The sequence below is a fragment of the Papaver somniferum genome, chromosome 3, assembly GCF_003573695.1.
Source record: "Papaver somniferum cultivar HN1 chromosome 3, ASM357369v1, whole genome shotgun sequence".
Lineage (NCBI taxonomy): Eukaryota > Viridiplantae > Streptophyta > Magnoliopsida > Ranunculales > Papaveraceae > Papaver > Papaver somniferum.
Window position 1 is genome coordinate 41,951,802 of NC_039360.1, and position 12,990 is coordinate 41,964,791.

Consider the following 12,990-nt stretch of genomic DNA (forward strand, 5'->3'; position numbering starts at 1 on the left):
TGTACGCACCCATTCCGTCGACCCGTTGCCTTAAGATTGGTTGGGTATTTCTTTCTGCTGGGTGCCTTCCCCCTGGTCCTACACTTATGGACACTGATGGGGGAGCCCTGAGAGATTGTAGATTAACTACTTTCCCCAATATTGTAGGTAGATTCCACTGACTTGATAATTTGAAAGCTTGTTTGACTGATAAGTTGAGGTCTGCAATTCCTCTTCCAGAGATAGAAACATGTGGGGCGGTTAGGCTCCTTTCTTCTTCTGGTACACTCCCAGCAGATTCAAATCTGCGTTGCTTCTATGGGAAGTATGGTTTGAGCCATTTAGCATTCCAAGGATGCCGGAGGACCTCACCTTTTAGATTACGAAGGTAGTAGGAACCATTACCCGCAATGTCGTGGATCATAAACGGTCCTCCCCATGTAGGTGCTAACTTTCCCCATTTATTTTCTTGCTGATATCGTGGGATTTTTCTCAACACATACTGTCCCTCTATAAAATTTCGTAGCTTTACCTTTTTGTTGTACTCCCTTGCTAGTCTTCGTTGATAATTTTCCATCTTTTGCAATGCTAGTTCCCTTCTTCCTTCCAAGTCGTCCAACCTTTCTAACATCATATCTGTTGTGAGGTTTTTCTCCCAGGCTTCGGTCTTCGTGGTTGGCATGAGGATTTCCGTAGGTATGACTGCCTCAGCTCCATAAGTAAGAAGAAACGGGGATTCCCCGGTAGCGGATCTTCGTGTTGTCCTGTATGCCCATAAGACATTGTGCAGTTGTTCGCACCATCTTCCCTTATGCTCGTCTAATTTTTTTTTGAGTATAAGGGCGAGGGTCTTGTTGGTAGCTTCCGCTTGTCCGTTGCTTTGAGGGTATAAGGGGGTGGACTTGTTCTTTCTTATTTTGAAGGTGTCGAAGAGCATGTCTATATTTTTTCCCTGTAATTGCTTGCCGTTATCAGATACAATTTCAGCAGGTATACCAAATCTGCAAATGATGTTCTGGAATATGAAAGTGAACACATCCGCGTCTCTGATCCTGGCCAAGGCCTTAGCCTCCACCCATTTACTGAAGTAGTCCGTGGCTACTATCAAAAATCGTCTCTTCCTTGATCCTTCGATGAAAGGCCCGACGATGTCTACTCCCCATTTTGCAAATGGCCACGGGCTATCGACAGAGTTTAACATTGTTGCCGGCGCGTGGATTTTTTTCGCGAAGCGCTGAAATTCTTCGCATCGTCGGGACATCCTCGCAGCATCTTGTATCATGGTCGGCCAGTAATATCCTTGCGTTTTTGCCTTGTCAGCTAGTGATCTCATGCCGCTATGATTCCCTGCGTCACCATAATGGATATCATTTAGAATTCTATGCCCTTCTTTCCGGGACAAGCAGCGTAGTAATGGTCCGAGGAAGGATTTTCTATACAGGACCCCCTCCCGAAGATCGTATCTTCCCACTTTGGAGAGCATCTTTCTAGCTTGCTTCCGATCCGCAGGTAGGCTTCCTTTGTCGAGGAAGGCGTGTATTGTCACCCTCCAGCCATCTTCGTTGCTGAAATCTTCGTCTTGATTTGCTTTTGACAAGATATCTTCTTCATCAAATTCGTTATGGATGTCTTCTCCTACCTGGTCTTCGATATATTCTTCCATCGTATCTTGATTGGTAGCGAAGGAGAATTGAGATGCAATCGAAGGCTCGTATACCCTTGCTATTTTAATACCTTCGGCATTTTTATCCCTCAGCATGGATGATATATATGCTAGGGCATCCGCGTGCCTGAGGTCCCTTCTGCATAAGTGCCGGAACTTAATATTCGGGATTTGTGATGCCAATGTTTGGACCAATGCCATGTAAGCTGAAAGGGTGTCATCGTACACATTATATTCGAGCCCAATTTGCCGTATGACCAGCTGCGAATCACTTGTCAGCCTTACATCGGTTACCCCCATCTCTATTATTATACGTAGGGCATGTACGACAGCTTCGTATTCAACAATGTTATTGGTATGCTCTTTGAATTCCAATCTAAGTGCCTGTATGATCCTTTCTCCAGTTGGGGTGATAATGACAATACCTATTCCTGCTCCTTCCTTATTTTTAGATCCGTCGACGAAGACTTCCCATTGTCTATGACTCGTAGGTTCGAGGATATCCATTGGATCCTTGATTGCTTCCTCGGCTTCCGGTATTCCCTTAATCTCTTCGTCGTTGTCTAAAGGGAGGTCTGCTAAGAAATCTGCCAGAACTTGGGACTTCTGAGAATGTTGAATTTCATGAATGATGTTGAATTGGTCCAGATGGGTGTTCCATTTGGCTATTCGGCCCACTTTTCCCGTGCTTTTGAGGACTGCTTCCAATGGTGCTTTGCATGGTACCTTGACGAAGTGAGTTAGGAAGTAGGTTCTCAGTTTTTGGGTAGCCCATACCAGTGCGAGGATGAGTTGTTCAATCTTAGTATAATTTCTTTCCGCGGAATTGAGTGTCTTGCTGACGTAATAGATAGGATGTTCTATCTTTGTATTGGTTTTGACTAATACCGCGCTGACTGCGTCCTCCGTTGATGCTATGTACAGTGCCAAAACTTCATCAGGGTCTGGCTTCTACAGGATAGGGATTGAAGCTAGATGTTCTTTGATCCTTTGGAATGCTTCCTCGCATTCGGCGGTCCATTCGAACCTGCTCCCTTTTATAAGAATATTGAAGAAATGTTTGCACTTGTCCGAAGACCGTGCAATAAATCTGCCCAACGCTGCTATGGACCCATTGAGCTTCTGCACTTCCTTCAGATTCTTTGGTGACGGCATCTCTACTATGGCTTGAATCTTAGCTGGGTCTACCTCGATGCCCCTTTTCGTCACCAGATAACCGAGGAACTTCCCCGAGGTGACACCGAAAGTACATTTCTCCGGATTTACTTTCATGTGATGCTGTCTCATTGCATTGAAGATATTCCTCAGGTCCTGGTGGTGATTTTTACGCAGCTTACTTTTGACGAGCATGTCGTCCACGTAGACTTCTAGGGTTCCTCCAATCCATGGTTTGAAGATAGCATCGACCATCCTTTGGTATGTTGCCCCTGCGTTTCGGAGCCCGAAAGGCATTCTGGTATAGCAATAAAGGCCATGTGGTGTATAGAATGTTGTGTGTGGCTGATCTTCTTCTGCCAGGGCTACTTGGTTGTAACCAGAGTATCCGTCCATAAACGACATCTCCTCGTATCCTTCAACTGCTTCAACCAGTTGATCTATGCTCGGCAGGGGATAGCTGTCCTTTGGACATGCCTTGTTGAGATTAGTAAAGTCGATCCATATTCTAACCCCTCCATTTTTCTTAGGAACAATGACCATGTTGGATATCCAGGTAGGGTACTTGACTTCCTTGATAAATCCTGCATCTAGTAGCTTCCGAAGTTCTGTTTCTACCGCCTCATGATATTCTGGAGCCACTTTTCGTATTTTCTGCCTGAATGGGGGCGTGCCCTGTTTGATGCGTAGTTCATGTTGGATTACTTTTGGGTCAATCCCCGGCATATCTCCTAACTTCCAGGCGAACACATCCGCATATTCCTTAAGTAATTTGGTTAAGGAATGTTCTCTCCCTTCGCCCATGATGGTCCCAATTTTGACCATCTTCGGGTCTTCTTCCGTTCCTATGTTGATTTCCTTTGTGGGTTCCACTGGTGTGAACATAGGCTTTGGGTTTCCGAGGACTGGGGCGCTCTTTAATTGCTATTTAGCGTGTTTCTGCTCTTTGTTGATTGTTGAGGTACTTGTTTCCGAGCCTCGGACATTACCCTCTTTCGTCAAGCCTTTTCCTGTAGTTTCCTTAAGGAATAGGTCTACGGCTTTCTCTTTCGTGGTTTCTTGATTTCTTACTCTTCGGATTTTTCGCTGTTCTTCTTGCTCATTGTTGATATGATCCTGAGTGGCCTGGCATTCTCGCGTAGCGATTCGATCTCCCTTGATCTCCATTATTCCCTCAGGTGTTGGAAATCTGAGGTACTGGTGGTATGTTGCCGCAACTCCTTTGAGCTTGTGTACCCATTGTCGTCCAATAATGGCATTGTATGGGGAAGGGGTATCCACCACACTGAATCGGGTATCCAGTTTCATGGGCCCTGCGTTAACCTGTAACACAATGTCTCCCAAGGGCTTCGTGGCCGCTCCATTGAATCCGTAGATGGTGTGATAAGAGGTCATCAATTGTTCATCATGGAGCTTCATCCGCTTGAATGCATCATAGAATAGGACATTCACAGAGCTTCCCCCGTCTATGAGGATCTTTTTGAGGTTACATCCAGCTATTGGTAATGTTAGGACCAAGGGATCGTTATGGTCTTCCATATCTTCTTCGATATCCTCGGCATCGAAGATGACAGGAATTCCATCCATTTTCATGTTCGTCCACCGTTCCCCATCGACCTTATATAACTCGCAGCGATCTTCGAATTGCTTTCGTAACCTTTTTCCAATCTGTGCTGTGAGTGAGGGTCCTGTGGCTTCGGAACACGAGATGGTGTTGATTGTTCGGTTTTCTTCCGGAAGTTGGACTGGTTTGGTTCGTTTGGATCTGTCCTCGGTAACCTCCTTCCGTATGTAATGTTTGAGCTCTCCCGCATCAATTAATTTTTGGATCATTATTTTAAGGTTCTTGCATTTTTCGGTCTGGTGTCCGTTGAAACAGTGATACTCACAGTAATCTTTAGACTTCTCGGATCTCGGGGGCTGCTTTCCCTTAGACCATGGCCATTCTAAGTTTTCCCTCCCTTTGATCTCTCGTAGGATACGAGCATATCTAGCGTTGAGTTTCGTGTAAACTTGATCTTCGAATTTTCGGTCGCATGTTCTTCGTTCATCCCTCCGTTCCTTTCTATCTTCGTGAGGTCTCTCATCTGAGCAACCCCTTTTGGCCCCATTGGTTTGTTCTGCTGAATTGGTGCGGTGAGACGTCTGGGGATATGCCCTCGGGTTTTCCCGTTGAATTTCTTCAAGTCGAGCGTGCTTCTCGATAATTATTCGGAGATCGCCTTCTGTCTTGGGCACGCTCCCGTGAATTTCCACAAATAGGGGACTCATTCGGTCTAAGCCCCATTTATAGCAATTGATGCTTACCACTGGGTCCACGCTTCCTATGGCTTGGCAGATCCTATGCCATCTGTTTGTGTATTCCCTCGTGGTTTCCTTGTAGCCAATTGCCAGTGAAAAGAGCTTATCCATCCCGGTGTTTACAGTCTTGTTGTACATGTATGTTCTTAAGAATTTCTCTGCGAGTTGGTCGTATGAGTGTATGGAGTTTGGTGGCAGATTATCAAACCATGATAACGCCAATCCCTTCAAGCTTGACGGGAAGTATCTACAGAGTACGGCGTCGTTCTGTCCCCATCTAGCTAAGACACGGTTGTAGTACCGAACATGTGCAGCAGGGTCGCTGGACCCATCATAGCATTCGAACGTCGGGACAGGGCATTTCAGGGGAATAGGGGTGTTGGCCAAGCGATGCGTTAGAGGCGTGGAGTTATCTTCTCTCATGACCTCTTCTAACCTTCCCCCACCTTGTTTATTTTTCAATTGCCTGATCTCTGCCATCATCTCATCTCGCAGTTCCTCCATTGCGCGTTGGTGCTCTAAATTCTTCAGCTCATTTCCGTCTGACTCTCCATCGTCATAATCCGGGTCGGATACGCTATGTCTCCTTGTCGCGTCTTCATTAGTCGCTAGGACGACTCTACAGTCTTGGTTTGGCTCTGGTGCTTTGGAGCTTGCTTCATCAAGTTGTTGGCTGGTCTTCGTGCTTAGAGCAATCCGCTCCTTTAAATCTTGATTTTCTCTGGCCAACAGAGCTACAGCTTCTGCGTAAACCTGTTGGTTCCTCCTTAGTTCCTCGAGCTCAGCCATTAGTTGGTGTGATTGGTTGGACCCTTGATTGGGAGTCCCCGCGCGTGCCGCTACAGCCGTGGCGCCGCCCTCCTCCATGGTCTGTACTAAAGGTGGCAGGGGTTCGGCTTCTGTTGCTGGTGTTTCCAAATTGGAGTGAGCGCCCCTCTGCGGTGCCAGAGCCGCCGGTATGGTTTGATTCTGGTTATTTGTTAGCGGCATTCCAAAGGTTAGCAGATGCGCGGGTTGGAATGTTCTGGATTCATCCACCCTTTCCCTTGGTTGGTTAAGTTGACTCATGGCGAAGGTATTGCTAGCCTCCGCAGCCTTCGGGACTACCGCAGCTTCCCCGTATTTTATCGTTGCTGCTCTGAGAGCCGCCACTGCAACAGAATTAGCGTTCATGGGTGAAGTGATTTCTGCGGTATCCTGCCTTCGATTGGTCATTTTAGTTTTATCTCCTTTCTGCTTGCTTCGGGTGATGATCGGGGTTGTCCTGGGTGTTTCTTTTGACAAAGCTTTGGATTTTCCTGCTTCCTGCGTCTTCTCCATCACGTGCCCTTTTGTTGATAACGAAATCTCGCGTAAACTTGCCTTCTTTACTCACAACACGTTCTCTCTGTATAAATTATTTCAAACAGAAACGGGAATATCCGCGTGAAGCGGGTTAGTTGGCGAAATACAATTTTTCAAGAGGGAATTAATACCCGCAGGCTATAAAATACGGGTTAAAGTTTTATTAAAGGCGATCCTTAGTATAAAAAAAACTACGAAAATTGTAAATCCGACGGATTAGGACAATAACCCCTGCTTGGAACAATAACTCTTATCGAAGGCAAAAGGTGGGTTTTTGAACATAATACAGTTGACGAATGATCTATACGGTCCGAGCTGATAAAATCGGAGCAATCATATGCCAAATTAGAATGAAATCACAGGACAAGATAAATCTTTTACCGGGACGAAGTCCCTGTTTCTAGCGCCAAATTATGGACACACGAACTACGTGGGGGTCCGAATGCACACAATCAATCATTAACGTCTAAAGAGATTACGATGATGATACCCTGATGTGGATTCATTGGCTCAAAACCTTCGGGTTTATCATGGCCTCCTCCAACTACCCCGTGCGTGGCGATCATGCATGGGATACAAGTATTAAAGGAAAACAAAACATATAAGCGAATACGTGCGGAGCTAAATGAATGTAAAGTGCTGAAATGTAAATAAGACCAAGGTTTACGTGGTTCAGCACTAAGGCCTACATCCACGGGGTTTGTTGTTCTACTATATTATTCACGGTTACACGAATAGTTGAATGACTTTGGGTTTACATGTTTCTCTCCACTAAGGGATTAACTTACCCTTACTATTCTCTCTCTCTCTCTCTCCTTCTCTCCTGATGTTTTTCGATCCCCTTTCCTCTTTGTGGAGATTGGGTATTTATAAGGTTGGAACGTGGGACCCATCTCTGAAGACCGTTGGAACCTTATCTTCTCGTGTCCTTGCGTCCATCACGCGGAGGTCTGCGTTTCCCCCTCGATCCCGCGGAGGCATCTTCGCTCGTTCCATAGGTTGGTCGACACGTGCACTGCTCAGAGTGTTTAATGCGGGTAGTTGAGGGGTCTGCTCGTGTCAGACAAGTGTCTTCTGCCCCTGTCAGTCCGTGTCAGCTAACTTTCTCTCCACCGTTGATCTTAGCCCCTCTTCTGGGGATGAGATAAAGCAACTCCTCGGGGTTTATTTGGTGCTTCGTGACGCATCATGTTTTGATGTTTTGGCTTGCATGCTTTCCACGTACCTTTCTGTATACACGTGTCCGATAGTGAGATATATGTGTACACAAGATTCTAGGCATTGGATGTTTTGACTCTCCGTCCCATATATATAACCTGTAATGGAATCACAAGGAAACTGAAACTAAACAGTACTCTTTCATGCGCATCTTAGTGACGCAAATAAGGAATTCGTGGTTGTACTTTCCAGTGATTGATTTTAATACACTGGAAATCTTATGATCTTCAAAAGTCTCAGCCCGAGTGAGTACTATGGGGCAATTCAGCAAAAAAAAGGAATCGGTCCGGTGGAAACTCCTCGAGACACCCCATAGACATATATTTTGGATGGGGATATCCAGCGCAAACGGGGCATTTTGGTCTTTTACGCCTACACAAACTCTAGGAAAGTCTTGGGTCTTCCTCGGTTGTTTCACCGTACTCCTCCTTTCCCAATTCTACTGCCGTTATCCAAGACCATCTCCAGCGGAGAAGAAATTTCTTATATCCACAGCCCACCATCAAAATCTCCTGAAAGTGTATCTTCTATAGAGGTACAGGTTCTTGTTTTTCTTTTCTCTCTAATTTTGTTTTTCTTCTTATAATTTTGCATCAAACTAGTAATACTGTAGATAAACAAAGATTAGGGTTTCTACTTATCTCAATTAAGAAGCAAACCCTAGATTCTTCATTTCTCTTTCATATCAAACCCTATATCTTATGGTATACACACAGATCTGATCACAAACCTTAGACAAATGGCTATAATTAATGATATGAATCTGAATTACAATTACTTTGAAATATTGTGTTTCCATTCGATAATGGGAGTAGACCCTTTTGTCAATAAAGTGTTCAGATTATTGATAATGGAGTAGGAGTAGGAGTAGGAGTAGGAGTAGGAGTAGGAGGTGGAGGTGGAGGTGGAGGTGGAGGTGGAGGTGGCAGTGTAGAATCTGATTTGTTTTGTTTTTATTTTGCTTGCACCAGCACCCCTCACTCTCCATGATCGAGGCTCTTTAATAACAGCTGTATATGTTCCATTCGATGTGATCTTCCCCTCTCAATTTCTTATGTTTAGTTATATCCATGTGTTTGGACATTATTTTGTTCGCCAATTTCAGTCCTTCCATGCAGATATATACGAAATTCTACCGTCTCAGACAATAATTGAACTGAGCTATAGCGCTGAACACATTTTTACTTTTAGTTGATCATTTTACTCATATTACTTTGGATAATGAAAGCCAACATCCATTTAAAAAGTCAGTTAACTGTAGAAGTGTGATTATCATACAAAAAAAATTTACTCATATTACCATGGATAATGAAAGCCTACGTCCATTCAAAAATAACTATCTGTTAAACTACAGAAGTTAACTGAGCTGTGATAAGTGTATAATTATTAAAAGTGATAGATACAATAACAACCAGCGTTTTAAAATTTGAGCAAAACCAAAAGAATTTTCATCATTTTAAAGAAACAAACTCCATAAAGATAGGAATTTACGACTCTTTACGCACATCTTGTTCAGTAACTTCCATTCTCAAAGGTGTAATAAATCATATTCATCAAGTTTCACAATTACCAAACAAACGCGACAACCATTATGCCTGAATGTTGGAAAACACCTCCTACTCCCTTGGTCGAATTCAACAAAGGAATTATTGACATACTGATGTTGATCAATTAATTAAGAATTTAACATTTGTATTCACATGAGAACAGTAAACTAAGACAGTTAGTTGATTATATTACCTCTGTCGAGTTGTTAAGTAGATGTGGTAGTTGCCGAAGCATCCGTGGTGTTTGTTTCTCGATTCGTATCTTTACTCTTAGGGCTGAACGTGGTTTCGGTTTTCCGCTGGAACCGAACCAAACCAGACCAATTATGAAAAAAACCAAACCGAACCATTTACTAATGGATTGGTTACAGTGTAGAAAGTGGAAAACCGATAGTGATGGTTTTTGTTTGGTTTGACCTCTAAAACCGAACAAAAAACCATTGGAAAACCGATTAATTTTTAAACTTAGTTTCTACCGTCGATTTACAAGTATTAGATTCTACCCATTGATTTAGAGGATAAATAGAAATCCTAAATCTAATATTTCATTATGATACTCTCTCTCTTTCTCTTTCTCTCAGTCGCCTCCCTTCTCCACCCCCAACTACAGCTGCTGCTACTCGACTTTTTTCTTCCCGTCTTCCTTCTTTTTTATTTGTCAATAACTAAATTAAGATATATTATATATCTTCTTTTGATCTCTAGAATTAGAGTAAGCTTTAACTATTCGTGATATCTTTTTTTTTGGTTTGACACAATTATTGGTTAACCAAAAAATCACTGGGACAAACCGAAACGAACTGGAACCATTTGAAAACCGAACCAATGGTTAATGGATTGGTTTGGTTTAGATTTTTAGAAACCAATAATATTGGTTTCGATTTTGGTTTGGCTAGAAACCGAACCAAAACCGACCATGAACAGCCCTATTTACTCTCACCTCTAACTGTTTGTTGCCGCCTCTTAAGGTAAGCAGAAGGACAACCTTCACGATTTTTTTCTATTTATTCTGGAGTCAATGCACTTCTTCTCTATATCGCGGATACCGCGGTATTCTAACATTGATGCCTATCATTTTCTGATGCAAAGGTGTTTTCTATTCTCTTGTAAACATTACAGTCATTTTCCTATCTTTTTCTCTTATTTTCTGCATGTTCTAGCTCTTGACGCGTAGCCTGCTCGATGAGTCTTGATCTTCTACGGGTCTGGGGCTGGAAGCATCCATTTGTACTCTGTGTTCAAATGAAATTCAACATTTATATATGTCAGTACAATAAAATTCTGCATAAGAAATGTAATACAAAGGCACATTTTGATTAGGGATAGTAAACTGAAACAAACATAGCTGAAAAAATTGGAATCAAATTTGTTGATGTAATTATGCATACTCAGATAATAATTCTTTGATAGAACTGTGTGTACTCAGATTGAAATTGTGCGAACTCAATGTGGGACGACAAAACAATGAGAGAAAATCTGGAAAAGTTGAACTGTAGGTCTAGAAAAATTAACATCAAAATTTAAATCAAACAAAAGTTGAAGTTGAAATCATGTAGTATTAGGTTGAGAATGTAAATTTTGTGTCCTAGGAATTCTATCGAACAACTGAAAGGTGTAACAATGGAGAACAAATGAAGCAGGAAAAAAGGTGAATTTTGTGCAAACATGCCTTGTTAAATATGGAATACTTTGTAGGTGACGCTGAAATCCAAATCTCAGCTGATTAATTTTTTCTAAGATGGAATTATAGTCTTGTTCAGCTATTAATTCCAGATTCACAATGTTATTTGTCCGTCACCCTGATATTTCTTCTTCGTTTACAAACCCAAAAATGTCTTCTTTGGTTAAAAATCCTAAAAATTCTTATTTGGTAACAAAATTTGGCTGAATACCACAGCTATAGTTCGATCATTTTGACGATTTTGATCTGGGGAAAGAATATTGTGATTAATTTGGGGGAAAAGTATTCTGATTATGAAAGGAGAAGATTTCTGTGCGTGATTTGAAATAAGAAGTAGATAGTTTTCTTTGGAAAGTAGAATCAGCAACGTCCCTTTCAGATTTCACCGATATCTCATGAAGATACAGCGGAATAATCATGAACAAGGAGCGTTCTTTCAGATTCACTCGCAGCTAAACAATCAGCAGCTACTGAATAAACGCGGAGACGGAGGGGTGCAATGGTCAATTCCCGTCGGTCCGTTGAAAAGATCCCTTTTCTTTATTATGGCAAGATTGTGTTCCGGAGGTAAACCATGCTCTTTAAGTTGTTTGTTGAATGTTAGCTCATTAACCATGCTCTAGGCGATTTCGGACGAGTTAGCAGTTAAAAATCCGACATACTCCGTCGTGCTCAGATCTGCTCCATAGCCATGTTCTAGGCGATTTCCAACGAATTAGCAGTTAAAAATCCGGCATACTCCGTCGAGCTCAGATTTGCTCCATGGAGCAGATCTGAGCTCCTCTTTGCTTTCTCTTTACATATCTAGGTTTAGATTTAGATTTTAATTCCAGTTACTTGTCTTTAGAGTAGTTTTTCTTTTCTAGGGTTTTTATTTTGTTGCTCTTCCTTGTTTTGGTCGATTAGCGGCTCTTTGGTTGTCGATTAACGACTTCTTTATGTGCGTTTTTCACACTATTTTCCACATCTTTATGATGTTTATCCACTGCATCTTTATGATGTTCATTCACTGTTCTTGGTATGGTTCTTGTGGGGTTCAGATGGACGGCGACTTTTTCCGGCGAGCTTTGGGTCTATATGAAGAACAACAAGGTCAAGGTGATCCGATTCTGACGTCTTCATCAAAAAATTGGGCAAATTACTCTCTACTCATGGGAGCACATCTTCTTCAAGAAGAAATCACTTCAAAATGGTTGGAAAGTACTCCAAAAACCATTATCTTCCTCTCTTTAGAATACACATTGTTGGTGCTTCTACGATTCTCCGATCTTTCTCTTCTCGGATTATTAGTTGGTACTACTTGTTGTATTTTGGTTTGTGATGAATGTTATATCCCACTTGTAATTACTCAAATTTTGTGAATGAATGAAATTTGATGGTGTTAGCAAAAAAGAAAAAAAAAATATATAGTGGGAAAAAATATTTTTGTTAGAGATTGTATAGGGTTTAAAGCTGGGCCGTCCCAGCCTATCTCACACCCATCAAATTAAAAGGGCCGGGCAGACAGGGAAACTAGTCTAAATAAGAACCATGATATTGGGCATACCAAAAACTTTCAAGGCATACAAAGGACTAGTCCTAACTTGGGTGACCTTATAAGGGGTACCCTATGGGTGGTTTAATTACCTATATTCCCTTAAATCCTATAAATTACTAATCTATCTCTAACCTTAATACAAAAATCTATAATCATAAACCTAAAATCAGTTTCAACCCCTTCTTCTTCCTCCTCATCCTCCACAGCCGAACCCACCTTCTCTTTTTTTTTTCATCGTATCATCGCCGAAATTTAATCGTCGATTCGTGAAAATTTAGTCGACGATTAAACTCATCTATATAATGGTTCGCCGTAAGCCAGTATCTGGTTCTAATCGAGCGATTGAACAACCCATTGAAGAAGAAGAAGATTTAGAGAGTGAAGAAGAAACTCAAAATCAACCACAAAATCAACCGGAAGAAGAGATTGAAGAAGAACCAACTCCAGAAATGAGAATAAGAAGGTTAGTTTTACAAACCCATCTCGTATTTGATGTTTTTGATTGGTTTGATTGATTTAATTCGTCAAAATCATGTTTCTGCGGCGGTTACAGGGTATGGTTCGG

General features: G+C 42.1%; 1 long non-coding RNA gene across 1 annotated transcript; it reads left to right on the plus strand.

Moving 5' to 3' along the window:
* The first annotated feature begins 8,094 nt into the window (after positions 1-8,094).
* LOC113355976 lies at positions 8,095-12,270 on the plus strand. The gene is made up of 3 exons (XR_003362712.1): positions 8,095-8,195; positions 11,105-11,455; positions 11,929-12,270. It is a non-coding gene; the product is annotated as an uncharacterized LOC113355976 (long non-coding RNA).
* The last annotated feature ends 720 nt before the right edge of the window (positions 12,271-12,990 follow it).